Source organism: Scleropages formosus, chromosome 1, assembly GCF_900964775.1.
Source record: "Scleropages formosus chromosome 1, fSclFor1.1, whole genome shotgun sequence".
NCBI lineage: Eukaryota > Metazoa > Chordata > Actinopteri > Osteoglossiformes > Osteoglossidae > Scleropages > Scleropages formosus.
Genome location: NC_041806.1, coordinates 2827208 through 2841127, shown reverse-complemented (window position 1 = coordinate 2841127; position 13920 = coordinate 2827208). Strand labels below are relative to the sequence as shown.

Here is a 13920-nt window from a genome sequence, read left to right as displayed (position 1 = left end):
ATAAAAGTGTCTGTTAAATGGTTCATGGCCGATGCTGTGAAGGAACGCTGAGGAGTCTAGAAGAAATGTAAGAGATCAGCTGAGCTGGCGATTCCGGCTGGCCGGGTGGCACTGTTCCTCCCGGTGTTTACCCGAGAGGGCGCGGCTCAAAGTGTAAACTCTGTCCGAAAAACCCATGGCGGTGCCGGATGGAGAACAAAGGCCGTGCTCTGATTTATTATTCACAAGTGTTTGAGGATTTAGCATCTTGTCTCGGGGAATGTGTGTTTCTGCACTTTGAATTAGGGGTCGAACAAACACGGGATCGGTTGGTGCGAGTGTGTGTATGTATGTGTGCATGTTTGTTGGGCTTTCTTTGTAGGTAAGGCCCTGTGTACTTTCTCAAACACCACATCAAAGGGCGAGAAGCTTGTTAAAGCACATTAAACTCATGGTTGCAAGAGAGGGGTGGAGATCTGCGGATTAAAAATCCAGTTTTTACAGTACAAAAGGGAGTCACTGCAAGAAAAAACTCGCAAACACTCTCTCACACCCTTTGTACTCCCATCTACTTATACTAGCTAATCCATGGAAGTAGCTTAGTAGCAGAGGCAGCGTCAGTTTGCTTCCGGGACCTCAAACAATCATCATTCCAGGTAAAAGTTCTGCTCTTTCACCATGAAAACCCCTGTTGGTCAAGGATGGAGGATGTACCGCTGGAGGCATGAGATCCAGCGGCAAAAACCTATGAGGGACTGTTTTTTGGCTTTATGAATTCTGGAAATTTCAGCTTATTTCACTTCTTTCGGGTTTTAAAATATTTCCTTTGAATTCATGGTTCCTTCCTCTGTAGCACTTTGAGTTTGACCTCTGCACAGGTTCACCTCCATGTCTTGTCCTCAAAGTAATGGAAAGAAGACCAGGATGGTGGTCAGCAATCTTTGGGTTGGAAGGGTTCAGGTGCTTACAGCATTATTGAGTATCCGCACTGCACTCCCCAGACATCTAGTGAGATGTTTGCTATAAGTGTATGGTGTGAGGAGCACGAGTGGATTCTCTCAAAGACCTTAGTAGTGGTTTTCCTCATTATATATTCTACATGTCATGGGAAGATTGGGTTCTTTTGATTAGACAGTGATGCTTGGAAAAGTTGGAGAGAAAAAATGATGCAGATGGATGGACTTAATCACAATGACAAAGGACACAAGTGGACGACAGAACATTCTGAAGGGTGTCTCGTTTTGATTGCCAAGAACTGGTGTCATCTTCATGGAACTTAACAATAGCAGTTTACTGACATGGAAGCAAATGCCAGAATATTCTGGAGGCTCTCTACATTTGTGGTCAGCAAGAGTTTACGTCAACTTAGCAACACTTAACACCAACTTGAATAGCTTGGTGCGGAATGTTCAGCTTCAGGCGATAGTGCTGCAAGTTCTTTTGCCATTTGTTGTTTTGGCAAACATGTATGCTTTCATTTTACCACATCCATGTGCTGCCTGTTCGGTTGTGCTGGAATATTCTCCAGCACAAAACATCTGTCAACACGGCCAAGCACCTAGCAGGCCAAATCAGGAAGCTGCCCCATTACCATGCCCTGACTGATTTCCTGTCCCATGTACTTTCCCGCCATTGATAACCTCTGACCTTAGTGGGCCAAAGGGCAGTCGTCAGCCTTTAATATTATTCATTAGACTAATGCTTTAATCAAGAAGGGCATTCCATTTTTAATTCGATAGTACACCCTTTCTATCTGAGAAGTTATTGTTGTGATTAAAAACCAATTGTTATCTATTGTCTACAATGTTCATTGCATATATTGTACATTAATATATCGATTACTGTATTGTACAGAGACCGAAGAGCAAGTGAGGAGTGAATAGGAGAAAATAAATCTTGGGAACGTGTTAAGAAGCCTTTGCGGTGGGTTTGGGGTTGTCATGCACCGGATACCTGGTGGCTGTCAGGACTTGCGTGGTGGCTACGTAACCAGAGTGGTGATAGACTGCTGTGGGTGCAGGCATGACTGCGCTTGACTGTGTGCGGCTGCAGACGAGAGCCGGCAGGCCCCTTCCCGCCCCTATGTTCTCCATGGACCTGATGACTGAAAACAGCACCTACTTGTGGAGCTGCTGCCTCTATGTGCTCGAAAGGGGAAGGATGGCTTGCGCCACGTCTGGACGTGCTTCTGTGGACATGGGCCTCCTTACACGTATCTGCACTATCAGTCGACTGTCAAACTCTTTTTCGTTTTCAACCAAAACGCTGGCGTCCTATGTAAGGAAGACGGTGCACTTCCTAACGTAATTTTCGGACTTTTTAAAGTAAACTACGGTCTAGGTGTGATAAAAATGTCGCCGAGTACTGTTGTCATGGTGACAATTGATGTCAGCTGCAAGGACGCTGTTATATTGTATTACCGTTTTTATGCATCTGGCCCAGGGGGCAGTTGTCATGACGAAAGCCGCATTTGCCACAATGGAGCCTCGCTCGTCAGGACAGGTAGGGGTGGGATCCCGGTGTTTGATCGCTGGCGTCCGAGCCGCAGTGCAGGCGGCGGCTTTGGTTGAGACCCAGCCCAATCCTCAAGAGCTCCGGTGAGGTTCAAAGCCAATCCGTCGAAAGGCGCCAGCTGACCCTCCGCTAGGCGCTGTGCTCTTCGTCCACTTATTCAAAAAAAGAATTCGACTGGCGTCGGCCGGTTGCTCCCACACCCCGCCTCATCGGCACTAAATCTGCTACAGTTGGCAGCTTTGCGCTCCGTAAGGGCCGGAGGGATTTCATATGTTTCATCTTCATTGTTGTCTGTCTTTTTTTTTTAATCTGTCCGTTTTTAATCTCTGTGAGAGACTCGGATGCCCGGAGGCGACTTGGGCTCGTGGTGCGGAGTGGTTTTGGCCTGCGGGAGCGTTCCCGGGTGTCGCCACACTCGAAAGGATTAGCGGCCCTGAGCGCCGGCTCGCCTTCTCATCTTTGTCCCTCTCGGGGGCTCGTTGCGGCCCCTGACCACAACCTGGACATCATCACAAGCAACGGTCGCGTGCTGCGAGTGAACAGTATTGCGTGAAACCAATCTGGCTAGAATTGTGAACGGGTGGGGTTTGAGACGTGGGGAGACAGAAGGAGTTTACAGTGAAATACACAACATGACCTCATTATTTACATTAGCAAAAATCCCGAGAGTGATTTACGAGCGTAAAGTCATCAAGTAAGTAGACCTGGACAGGACACGCGTTCCCAAGGGCTCTCCGTGTGTTTGTTTTCTAAAGCACATCACACTTTTCATATGAAGAACAAGGTGGGGATACTCGATACTCGTGAGGTGTTTCGAGAGTGATTCCTATTGGCTGCTAGGATCTGGTCATGGTTTACGGGCTCTTGAGGAAGGGCCTGTCTTCCTGATTTCTCCTTGGAATGTCCGGCTGTACGAAGGTATTACGGGAGAGTAAAGTGGACAGCAGGTGGAACAGTGGTTAAGGTTCATACCTTTCCATCAAGAGATATTGGGTTTGAATCCCTACTTGTGCTGTATTACCCTTGTGCAAGGTACTTGCCTCAAACATACAGTTAAAATTGCCCTCATGTTTAAATGGATAAATTACTGTAAGCGTACAAATCTAACATTCTTAATCATGTTGCAAAAAGTGTCAGATATATTAATAAGTATACGATATAAATGTGCTTGATGGACAGTCAAGTATCGATGTGAATAAATTATTGCATTTATTTTCTCACCAGGGTGTTACCCCGTTAAAGGAGGACTCCAGGTGACTGTCCAGGTAGGGCCTCCTCCGAGGGTGGAGGGAGGAGGGACCGATTTACTGCCACCATCATGCCTGTGGTGAGCCACCATCCACGAGAGCTCCTGATGCCAGTCCGGTGGACCGTGTGGATGGACGTCAGGATTCAGTCCCCCTTGATGCCCCCAGCATAGCTGCTTTCCACGTGCACATCCCTGGCTGCATGAGGCCATTAAGCTCACATTCTGCAGGTAGCCATTCCTTGAATTTTAATATAAATGCAACAACTTTAAAACCTTCCTCACTTAGTTTTAATGGTTGTATTAACTTCTGGTTTGTTGTTATGTCATGTTGGTATGTGCTCTCTGTGGAACAGTGGAATGATTTTATTGCAGTTATATGAGTTTGAAAATATTCCTCTGATGCATTATACTGCACTTTTGGTACAATTCCCCTTTTTCACACGCACAAATATATATATATATATATATATATATATATATATATATGGTCTCTTTCCAGCATGTGTTTTAGCGGTACAGCCTGCTTTTTGCTAATAAATGGTTTTTTATCAGAGATCAGCTTCATGCTGTGGCCGTCTTTTAGTACACCCTTCAGCCTCTCATTTACATTTATTAATTTACCTGACGCTTCTCTCCAAAACAACTTTCAATGTCAAGCTTCCTAAAGTTTACCCAGTTATACGGCTGGGTATTTTTTTATTTATTTAGGGGGGGGTGTGGTGGCGCGGTGGGTTGCACCGGGTCCTGCTCTCCGGTGGGTCTGGGGTTCGAGTCCCGCTTGGGGTGCCTTGCGACAGACTGGCATCCTGTCCCCTCCAGCCTTATGCCCTGTGTTGCCGGGTTAGGCTCCGGCTCCCCGCGACCCCATATGGGACAAGTGGTTTCAGACAATGTGTGTGTGATTTATTTATTTTTTTAAATTGATGGCTGCCTCTGTGACAGCCTTGCTGCTTAGTTAACTACATAAATGGGGCCGCCGCCGCAACAGAGGTGACAGTGTGAGAGGAGCACGCTGGGGGCTCCTGAAGTATTCAAGGTGGGCCCTACCCAGCCCCCATTGGTGCTACTCCCAGGGTCCTTTGCTGATAAGATATGGAGATACGCGTTTCACCTTCGGTTTCCTGCATGACTCTCTGGTTTGGGAATTCGATTCATCCCGTGCTTATGACCGTAGCCACAGTTACCAAACAAAAAACAGATAACTGTGTTCCTGTTATGTGCTCACTGTTATGCTTCATGCATTTCCATGGGTGATGAGGCAAATGCAACGCTGTGTGCCAACAGCAGTGTTGGAAAAAGTACTTTACATGAACAAATGTATCATTAACCGAGGGTCTCGCACCATTTTCCAAAGCAACTCATAATATTGGGTTTGTGCATATGAACGTATGCGGTATACATTAAATGAGAAACATGCAATTTTATTAGTGCTCTCATTAACTTGTTTTGGAACGTGTATATTTAATTAAAAAAAGTAATTTGTTGTCTGTACATATAAAATGGCAAAGGTCCCTATTCCATTACTATTATATCCATTAGCTGGGGCTCTACCATTCAAGTTGGATTTGATACCTTTAACTGGATGTGTGTTGTGTGTTTAGGTAGTACGAGGAGCTTTCTGTGTCAGCCGTAAGTGGGGGCATGGATCGATGGCCACTGGTGGCGGCTGGAGGGTCATTTGTTGATCTGGTCTTTCTGGAATGTTAAGGACTTTCATTATTTCATTGTTGAGTTGTCACTATGGAAGTGCTCAGGTGGGCAAAGCACCTGCCACACAGACACACCTCAGCCACGTCAGCCAACAACCAGTCAGCCTTTCCAACATAACCGGGCATGCGGGTTGAGGGCTGCAGGCTGATTTTGGGTTTACTAAACCTCAGTGTTTCGCAAACAGCTCAGGACAAACAGGAGTAAAGTGAGAAGCAAAAATAGGAGAATGTACATGCAGGGGAGAAGCCACACAGGTGTGTTTGGGAATGGAGGCTGAAAAATGGCTTGTGAACAAAACCACCGTCAAGTCCTTCCTGGTGGCTCGAATGACAAGTAGTTTTTGTGGATAAACTAGATTGAGCCTGTTGTTACTGCAGCCAAAATTTACCCTGACGAGCAGTTTCCCCCCACTATCATCCGCTGCCGGTCCTCCTGGCCTGTAGGTTGGGCACAATATAGGGAGCAGAAATTGCGAATAGCTGTTTGGCAGCAGGCAGGAGTCCTATAAGTCCTGTAGGCTACTTTGGACTGTTCACTGTGTGAGGGCCAACAATCCAGCGTAGTAAAGGAAACCCAGGAGGGGTTTTGGCCACTATCCTGATGGTTGCTGGCATTACACGTGTCTGTTGGTCCTTGAAGGACCTCGGTGAGAACCAGAAACCCCCCTAGATTTCTTCTTCACGTTCTGGAAATCAGAGCCATCTGTCATGGACTGCGTATGTTCCAGGTTAACCTCTTCCTGCTGGGCCCTGGGACCATCCTGAACATGGTGTCATGGATTCAAGATCAAAGGTCAATCACTGCTAAAGGCCCAGTAGCTCCCAGATGGTCCACTCAGGTGCGTGGTTGACCTCAGATGTTTGGGGTACACAAGGTACAAGATCTGCTTCCTGTTTCTAAAATGAGCCTCTCTCACCATCGACACCACTGCTAGGTTCTCCGTATTGTGGTTATCTTCACCCTTCAGGAAAAACGGTGATGTGTTACAGTGAAGGTTCATGATTTTTCACCCAACAAACTGCCCATTTGAATGACTTCATGCCAGTTATCGGTTATTTTTCTGTCATATCATCTGGCTGAAATCTCACATAAAACCGCTGTCATACAGTATGTTCATAATGGTACATAAACTGATTTTTCCTGGAAAGCGGTGAGAGTTTTTCATCAAAAGAGACAGAGGTTGGAATAGCAGGCTGTTTATGCTGTACGTAAGTTGGTTTCCTCAGCTCTTATGTTCAGTCACATAGATCTAGATAGTCTGATAAAATATTTCACTTATTGTTGACTTAACTTATGCAAAAAAAATGATACAGTCAAGGGTTTGCCTTTTGATCATAGGTATCATATTGTTGTGAACATTTAAGAGGGAAATCCACACAATCAGAGGAAAAACATGTGAATAACTGTGGACTTTTCCTGGCTAAACATACCCTTGCCAGTATGATGCTCAGATTTGTGAAACAAGATGCTGACCGAGATGTGGCAATAAATGGTCAGATCCCGCCATCCTTCCAAAATGGCGTGTGAACAAAGGGAATGAGCCGTCTGTCCTGAGGACTTCTCCTCTCTCGGACTTTTGTTGTTAGAACTTCAGCTGCAGGAGAGCATTACTTGCACTGCCCGGCGACCCCCTGCCGCCAGGCATTCCACTTTCCACTTTGCGTTCCAAATAGGATTTTCAGCTTTCCCTCGCGTCCTAAATCACTCAAGGCGCCTTTGGAAGGAGCTTGTGGGCAAGCTGGTGGCACGCATCAAGTGGCTCCTCCCGGTCTTCATGGAGGCCATAACAAAGACACCCGTTCACTGTGTTGCAGCTCCCCCTCCCCACTGCAGCTTCACACAGATGCACATGGCATTGGGGAGCTTGTTGGATACCGGGTGAGAGTCCTCAGGGCCCTATCACCCTGAATGGCTGGCGCCTTCCTGCACCTCCCATCCCTCAAACGCAGCGGTGCCCTCCAGTACAGGATAGACAGAATGAAGAGCAGAACCGACTTTTTAATGGCACCTTCTCTTGATGATTCCAAGGGAGATTTACTTAGGTGACATTCACTGAAACCAAATTATGCATGTACAGTAACAAGCTTTATTCATCTATACTGCTGGACACTTAATCACACTGTTCAAGTTAAATAACTTTGTACAGGGTTGCACAATAGAGACACCTCTCAGGATTCAAATTCCTCATTTGGTCATTTTCAATCCCAAGTCATTCCATTGGGACTTGACCCTGCAACAGTGTATTCATTCATCTAGTTCCTTAAGCACTGTGCTGCTCATGTCACATTGAAAATAGTGCACAGGGGACAGTTTAAACAGTATGCATCCCAAGACCTGGGCTGCTACTGTGGGCAACATATAGCACCCCTTTGTTTTACCTGGAAGTCTTCCATGTGGCTCAGTGCTGTAATTATGTATGTTGCTTAGCCACAGCAATGTCCACAGAATGACCCATGAGACAGGTGTGTATGGATTTTGGGCCTCAGACTTTAGAAAGAGTATATATTCCCCATAACCACTTTTTCTAGAAAGATAGATGAAAACTGTATCAATTTTGAAGAAATGTGTATGATACTGCTGCAGCATTTATACAAGTGAGCAGTACTGTTGATGGTGTGAGAAGAATTGGGGGGAAAGGGACTGCCATGCAGAGGCCCTCTTGGAGAACCTCTTAGTTTCTGGGATATTATTGCTTGTCACAGAAGGATCCTTCTTGTTTACCCGGAAAAGCTTCATGGAAAGCTGGAAAGGTGAGGTAAAATCGGGAAAGTTGATTCCTTCCTATAGCGGATGGTGCTGTAGTTTCCATGTTGGGGTTTTGGGGGTTTATGTTGGGGTTTTCCAGAAAGATGGTGAGACTGATACACTCATGACCCATATATGTCACTGTATGGTCTCCTTGGATGGGTTGACTTGCTCACTGTTCAATCATTGAACTGCAAATAGCAGGGGGAGGGGTTAATCTTTAACTCCTCAGGCCTGGAGATATACTTGAGATGTCTGGCATTGCTCTGCTGTACATGAGTCACTGTTCACTCATACCTTCAAATAACAAAATAACTTTGTTTATAAGTAATGGATACATAGGAGTCAAATTTGAGGAACTTGTCCAAGGCATAACTGGATGACCAAAAACCCTTGGCAATTATGTCTTTGTTAAGCAGGGTTGTTTGTTGAGCAGACCTACGTGATCTACTAAGTTGCTCAACTGAAGTTCAGCCATAGTCAATTAAAATATTAGTGGGCACTGTCACATTTGTATTTGAACATGTTAACGCTGGAACTGGGACAGAGTTCAGATCCAGCGTGAGGTCATGGCCTTGGTGCAAATTCAGAGAGGTTTAATGCATTCAGTGAACCATTTCCCTCCCTCGATTGGGGATTCCATGCCAGTTGACAGGGTGCAAGGCTGACGGAGATGCTTCCAAACCAACTGCAGAGTGAGGCCGTGCAATGGACTGCTTTCCGTTTGGTGCGTCAGTGAACCGCTCACTTCATCTTCCTCTCGCCCTCCACCCCACCCTCATCAATGCAGATGACTTCAAAGTTTGCTTTGCTAATTTGACTGTGTTGCTTGACTGTTTAACGATCACATGCTTGGAAACTGTGCAAAAAAATTCACAGCTCATAAAAAAAAAAAAAAAAAACCTCAGACTCGGCCATTTTCTTTTCCCCACTAATTACTGAAAGGAGGACGTTTTTGATGCCGAGATGTTGGGTTTAATTGGGGCGTGGTGAAGTGCCAACTTGCACTGATCAATGGCAGTGGTTTTGTTCCCCAACACCTCCATATGTAAGATTAAATTGTTAGCTTGAATGAGGGATATGAATGCTTAATATTTCTATTGCTTTGCCAAGTCAAAATCTCTTTGAGAGCTATTTCCATTGCTCCCTTGACTTTATTCTAGTTTTTTTGTTTTCTTTTTTTACATATGTGCTAATATAGCAGCAATGTTCATCCAGAACTGCTTACTTTTATCTGATGCATTTCTCCAAAGTGACCGTATTAAGTTTGTACAATATTTCTTCCATTTATGCAACAGGGTAAATTTTACTGTATCAGAGTAAGTACCCTGATCAAAGGTGCTGCAGGAACAGTGGAGGATTAGAACCAAGGTCCTCTAACTGCAATACAGCAGCTCTTAGTCGTACACCATATGCTGTCCTTTAGAGTTTAAACGTATAAGCCTTTACATTTATACCCGCTCTTTAATGGGCTTTCATAACCGTAGCAGTGAAAGTCCTCCCAGAGTTTGAACCTACAACCTTGTGGTCAGCTTCTTCTTAGGTCTGATGGCTAAAAGGATTCTTTTATGAAAAGGTGTTATTGTTAGACTCGACGTTAAGTGTAGTGGCTGCAGTTTCTGAGCTGGTTCACGTATGAATCCTCCCTTCCACTGTAGTACCCTACTCTCTGTTACAGTAAAATTACCATCCTGTTTAAGTAGGGATTACTGTAAGCAGTTTAGTGTACAAATACAACATTTCATTTTGCTTTGGAGAAAAGTGTCAGCTAAAAGAATGAACTAAAAAAGAAAATTGGTACTGACGCTACTAGTCTCCTGAGACTTTGGGCTGAAGCTATCTGGTTCACACCTCTGATCTCCTATAAAAAACTTAATAATGATAATCGTATCTTGTAAGTGTAACTCACTCAGATGCCTGATGAGTAAGACTTGGAAGTGAGCAGGCCCAGGTTCATGTGGGGGTGTCCCCAGCAGTGCCATGGCAATGCCGATGGGCCCGCTTCCAAATGCTTGCTTTTCAGCCTTTGCTCTACTTTGACTTTCCCTCCTTTTATCTATCTCGGGTATCGGAAGCATTCCTTTCCTGTTGTGTAATGTGGATGGCTGGGCTTTGCTGGCATCGGGGCAAAACAAACAATTTACCCCAGAGGCACAGACATGTCTGCTGATGTTCCATCTGCCTGTCCTCGGCAGCGTCCTAAAGAGAAGTAACCCAAAGTCCTTCTTTTGCCAACTTGTGATATTCTCTTTCTTATAAACTACATAAACCCCAAATATGTCCCCCTTTCCGGATTGGTCGCTGCAGACGGACCTGACGCTCTTCCCCGTGCAGCCTTAATCTTCTTTCTTGGAGCCAACAGAACATTGGGGTGGGTGGATGGAGGTGTTTGACTTTCCTGTTTGCAGTGTCACTTGCATTTGGAGTCATCGTTCGGGGGACGGGATAGGAGGACGTGAACTCCGTGGGAAACGGGAGTCCTTGGGGACACACCTGGGGAGGCTGGGTACACAGATAGGTGTGTGTGTGTGTGTGTGTGTGTGTGTGTGTGTGTGTGTGTGTGTGTGTGTGTGTGTCTGCTCTCGGTCTCTCTCACTCTTTCTCCTCATTCATTCTCTCTACTTTGCTTCACTCTGTCCTCTTTCTGCTTTGTCTCCCTCTCTCCTTTCACGCTTTGCCAATCCTGGGTATTGACGAAGAGGGCGTATGCATTTCAAAAAAGTAGAACACCCTTAAAAAAAATCTGTTGGGAAGATGTAACACACTTGAGGTGTTTCCACAGACAACCTGCTTTTTCTTTTGAGTTCTCAAAGTACCTGTAGTTCCAATTTCATTGCGTTTCTCGAATACATATGACAATAAAACTTGATTCACTCATTCGTTAGTGTTTACAGTTAATGTGGGGCAGCAGGTGGTGTGGAGGTTAGAGGTTCCACCTTGCACTTAGAGAGTCCAGGTTTGAATCTCACCTCCTGCTGTTGTGCCCTTGATCAAGGTAAAAATCACCCTGCTGTATAAACAAGTAAATAATGATAAACACCTTCTGCGTCACTATGGAGAAAAGGATTCGCTAAATACGTTAGGGGAAAATGGGCTTAATCATGCCAAGAATATGACGTAGTCAGGGTACACATTGTATCTTGGCTTAACTGCAAGCCGGTCAAGCACAGCTCGTGTTCTCTCATTGTGGGAAACGTGCAGGAAGACCTTTCCTCAATTTTCCACACTACGGTAAATACAGGGTGATCGGAACTGTACAGGATGGTATATCTGCTGTGTGTGATCAAGGTTGCTTCAGCTCCTCCTCAAACCACCCGCAGCTCTCCTGCACAGCCCAGTATTACTGTCGTGTGTAAAGAAAGCTGCTGTTTTGGCGGCGGTGTTCTCAGGATGGACACACACCCTAGAATCTCATGCCAACTTTGTGCTATAAATCAAAGAAACCTGGAGTGCTGATCGCTCGAAGGAGGGAAATATATCCTGACTCTTCATCTTTTTTTCTGTTGTCTACAAGTGGACTGTGATTGGTGAAAAGTGATATTGCCTGGGATGGATTTCTTGAGGAAGGCTGAGAAGTTGCTGGACCTTTTTGAAAGGAGGGTGCTTGTGCCTTGATGTTTGTGGTATCTACTCTCTGACATCATCTGTGTTTACAGTCTGTTTTAGTTACGGCACCGAGGGGTGTATGTCATCCCACTTGGATGTGTCTCCCGGGCTTTCTCTGCGAACTCTCCCACGTGCCCTGCCCCTGCCTTGCACAGGTAGATCCTTCAGCTTTCCTTCGACAGCCATGTCCATCACTTGCTCCATTAAATGGAAAGTGTACATGTGAGCACCCTGGCTGGCAGAAATGGCTGTCACATTTGTACCTGCACTTTGAAGTCAAGCCACTTTTCATTTCAGAAAATCCGATTTCTCCTAGTAGTATTCCTTATCGTACTTTGGACTCTTCATGAGAAGGCTGGGTTGTCTAGACAGTAGCGCTTGGGAAAACTGAAGGTAAAAGAAGATGAAATCCAGCAAGCTGATGGATGAGCTCAATCCCAGTGACAGTGGGTGCAGCCCTTTTGATGCTATGGATCCAAGTGGAGGACAGAACATTCTGGAGAGATAGTCAATAAGAGTCGATGTCAGCTTGGCGGCACTCGACAGCAACTGTACTTGTCCTTTATAGTGACATGTGCACCCTTCGATATGTGGAACTCGAAACTACTTCCTAATTAAATCTTTTATGTTCATTAGAAAGTTCAGGTGGAATATTAGAGGTGTAAGAACTGCAGGAATGGCAAATGCTGGAAATATTTAAATACAGTTTCTGGAAAAAATCAGGGATCTGAGACCACAATCGGAGGGAAAAATAGCTGAAGGATATAAAATCAATGTCTTCTCTCACTGCTGCCTCTTCTAGCTTGTATCTGCTAACTTTGTCTAGTGTTCTCACTGTTGAGTAGTGGGACGTGAACACTCATCTCATTGCATTATACAGTGTGTGTGTGTGTGTGTGTGTGTGTGTGTGTGTGTGTGTGTGTGTGTGTGTGTGAGAAGAGAAATCTTTATGGGGTGATATCACATTACCGGGAGAGTTATTTCTACAATTATCGACAATGGTTTCAGAGCCAGCACCTCAGTTGCACACCAGGGTTAGTCATCATCATCATGGAACTTGGCACATCCAGCTTTGATCCAAAGTAACGTTTATTTTACACCATGACCATGTTTTCCCTGCAAGTTAAGTGTGGTTGTGTCGCGGTTTCTCCCCTAGACTCGCGGTTATCATCGCAGACACTGTAGTAGTTGCTGTAGCCGCTGCAGAGATTGACCTTGAAGGAGCTTCGATTGCTGCCCTGCTGCTGCTGCTCGTTGGCCTGTTGCCCTTCTCTGAATGCCTTGCAGGAGTTTTACTTTGCGACCAGGCCACTTTGATGGCCGATGGGAAACGTCCCAGATAACGGTGTCGGGGGCCGGGCGCCCAGGCCGAACGGCAACGGCCGATGCGAACACACGAGTTCGGCGAGCCGGAAGTCTTCCTCCATGGGCCGTCTCTCACAGACGACTGCTTTCCGCCCACGGTTGCGGACTTTGACGGAACAGGGCAGGACCGTGACAGCGTGACACACACCGAAACTGTGTGTTGTGCCTCTCGGCGTGTAAACATTAACAGTAGAACTTCCCTCTGTCCCCAGGCCTCATGACCCCATGGTAATGGTAACCCACACGCTCTCACTCTTCTACACTAAACCCCCCCAACACACACAGTCATCACATGCCTCAAGAGCAGCAGAAGAAATGTCAGGGCAGCAGGTGGCATTGTGGTTAGTTGTCACCTTGCACTAGGAAGACCAGGGTTTGCATCTCATGCTCAGTTCCCCTGATCACCCTGTACTTACCCTAAATTGATAGTTAAAGATTACCCACCTGTATAAATGGATAAATCAGTGTAAGTAACTTCATCTGTGGTACCTGATCTGTGAAAGCATGGTATGGTCAGCATTTGGTCGCTGTTGGTCTACAGGTCAATGGTGGTCGAACGTGTTGTGACCTTGGGTTTGAGTCCCTCTCTTGCTGTGGTACCCTAGATGAAGGTACCGGCCCCAAATTGATACAGTAAAATTTTCCCTCCTGTATGAATGAGAAAATCTTTGTTTTACAGTTCAAGCCTCACACTAGAAGGCATCTTAGTGAAACGTGTCACATAAATGAATAAAAATTAATTGGCAAAAAAG

General features: G+C 45.6%; 1 protein-coding gene and 1 long non-coding RNA gene across 2 annotated transcripts in view; one reads left to right on the top strand and one right to left on the bottom strand.

The window, feature by feature from the left end:
• LOC108930258 (zinc finger protein 420-like) overlaps window positions 1-13920 on the bottom strand; it is a 1123701-nt gene that overhangs the window by 513144 nt on the left and 596637 nt on the right. The gene's annotated exons all lie outside the window — the stretch shown is intronic.
• Window positions 1-13920, top strand: part of LOC108930160 (uncharacterized) — a 58112-nt gene that overhangs the window by 23107 nt on the left and 21085 nt on the right. The window contains exon 2 of the long non-coding RNA XR_001965814.2: window positions 3718-3970. This is a non-coding gene — a long non-coding RNA (uncharacterized LOC108930160). The remainder of the gene's footprint in view (window positions 1-3717; window positions 3971-13920) is intronic.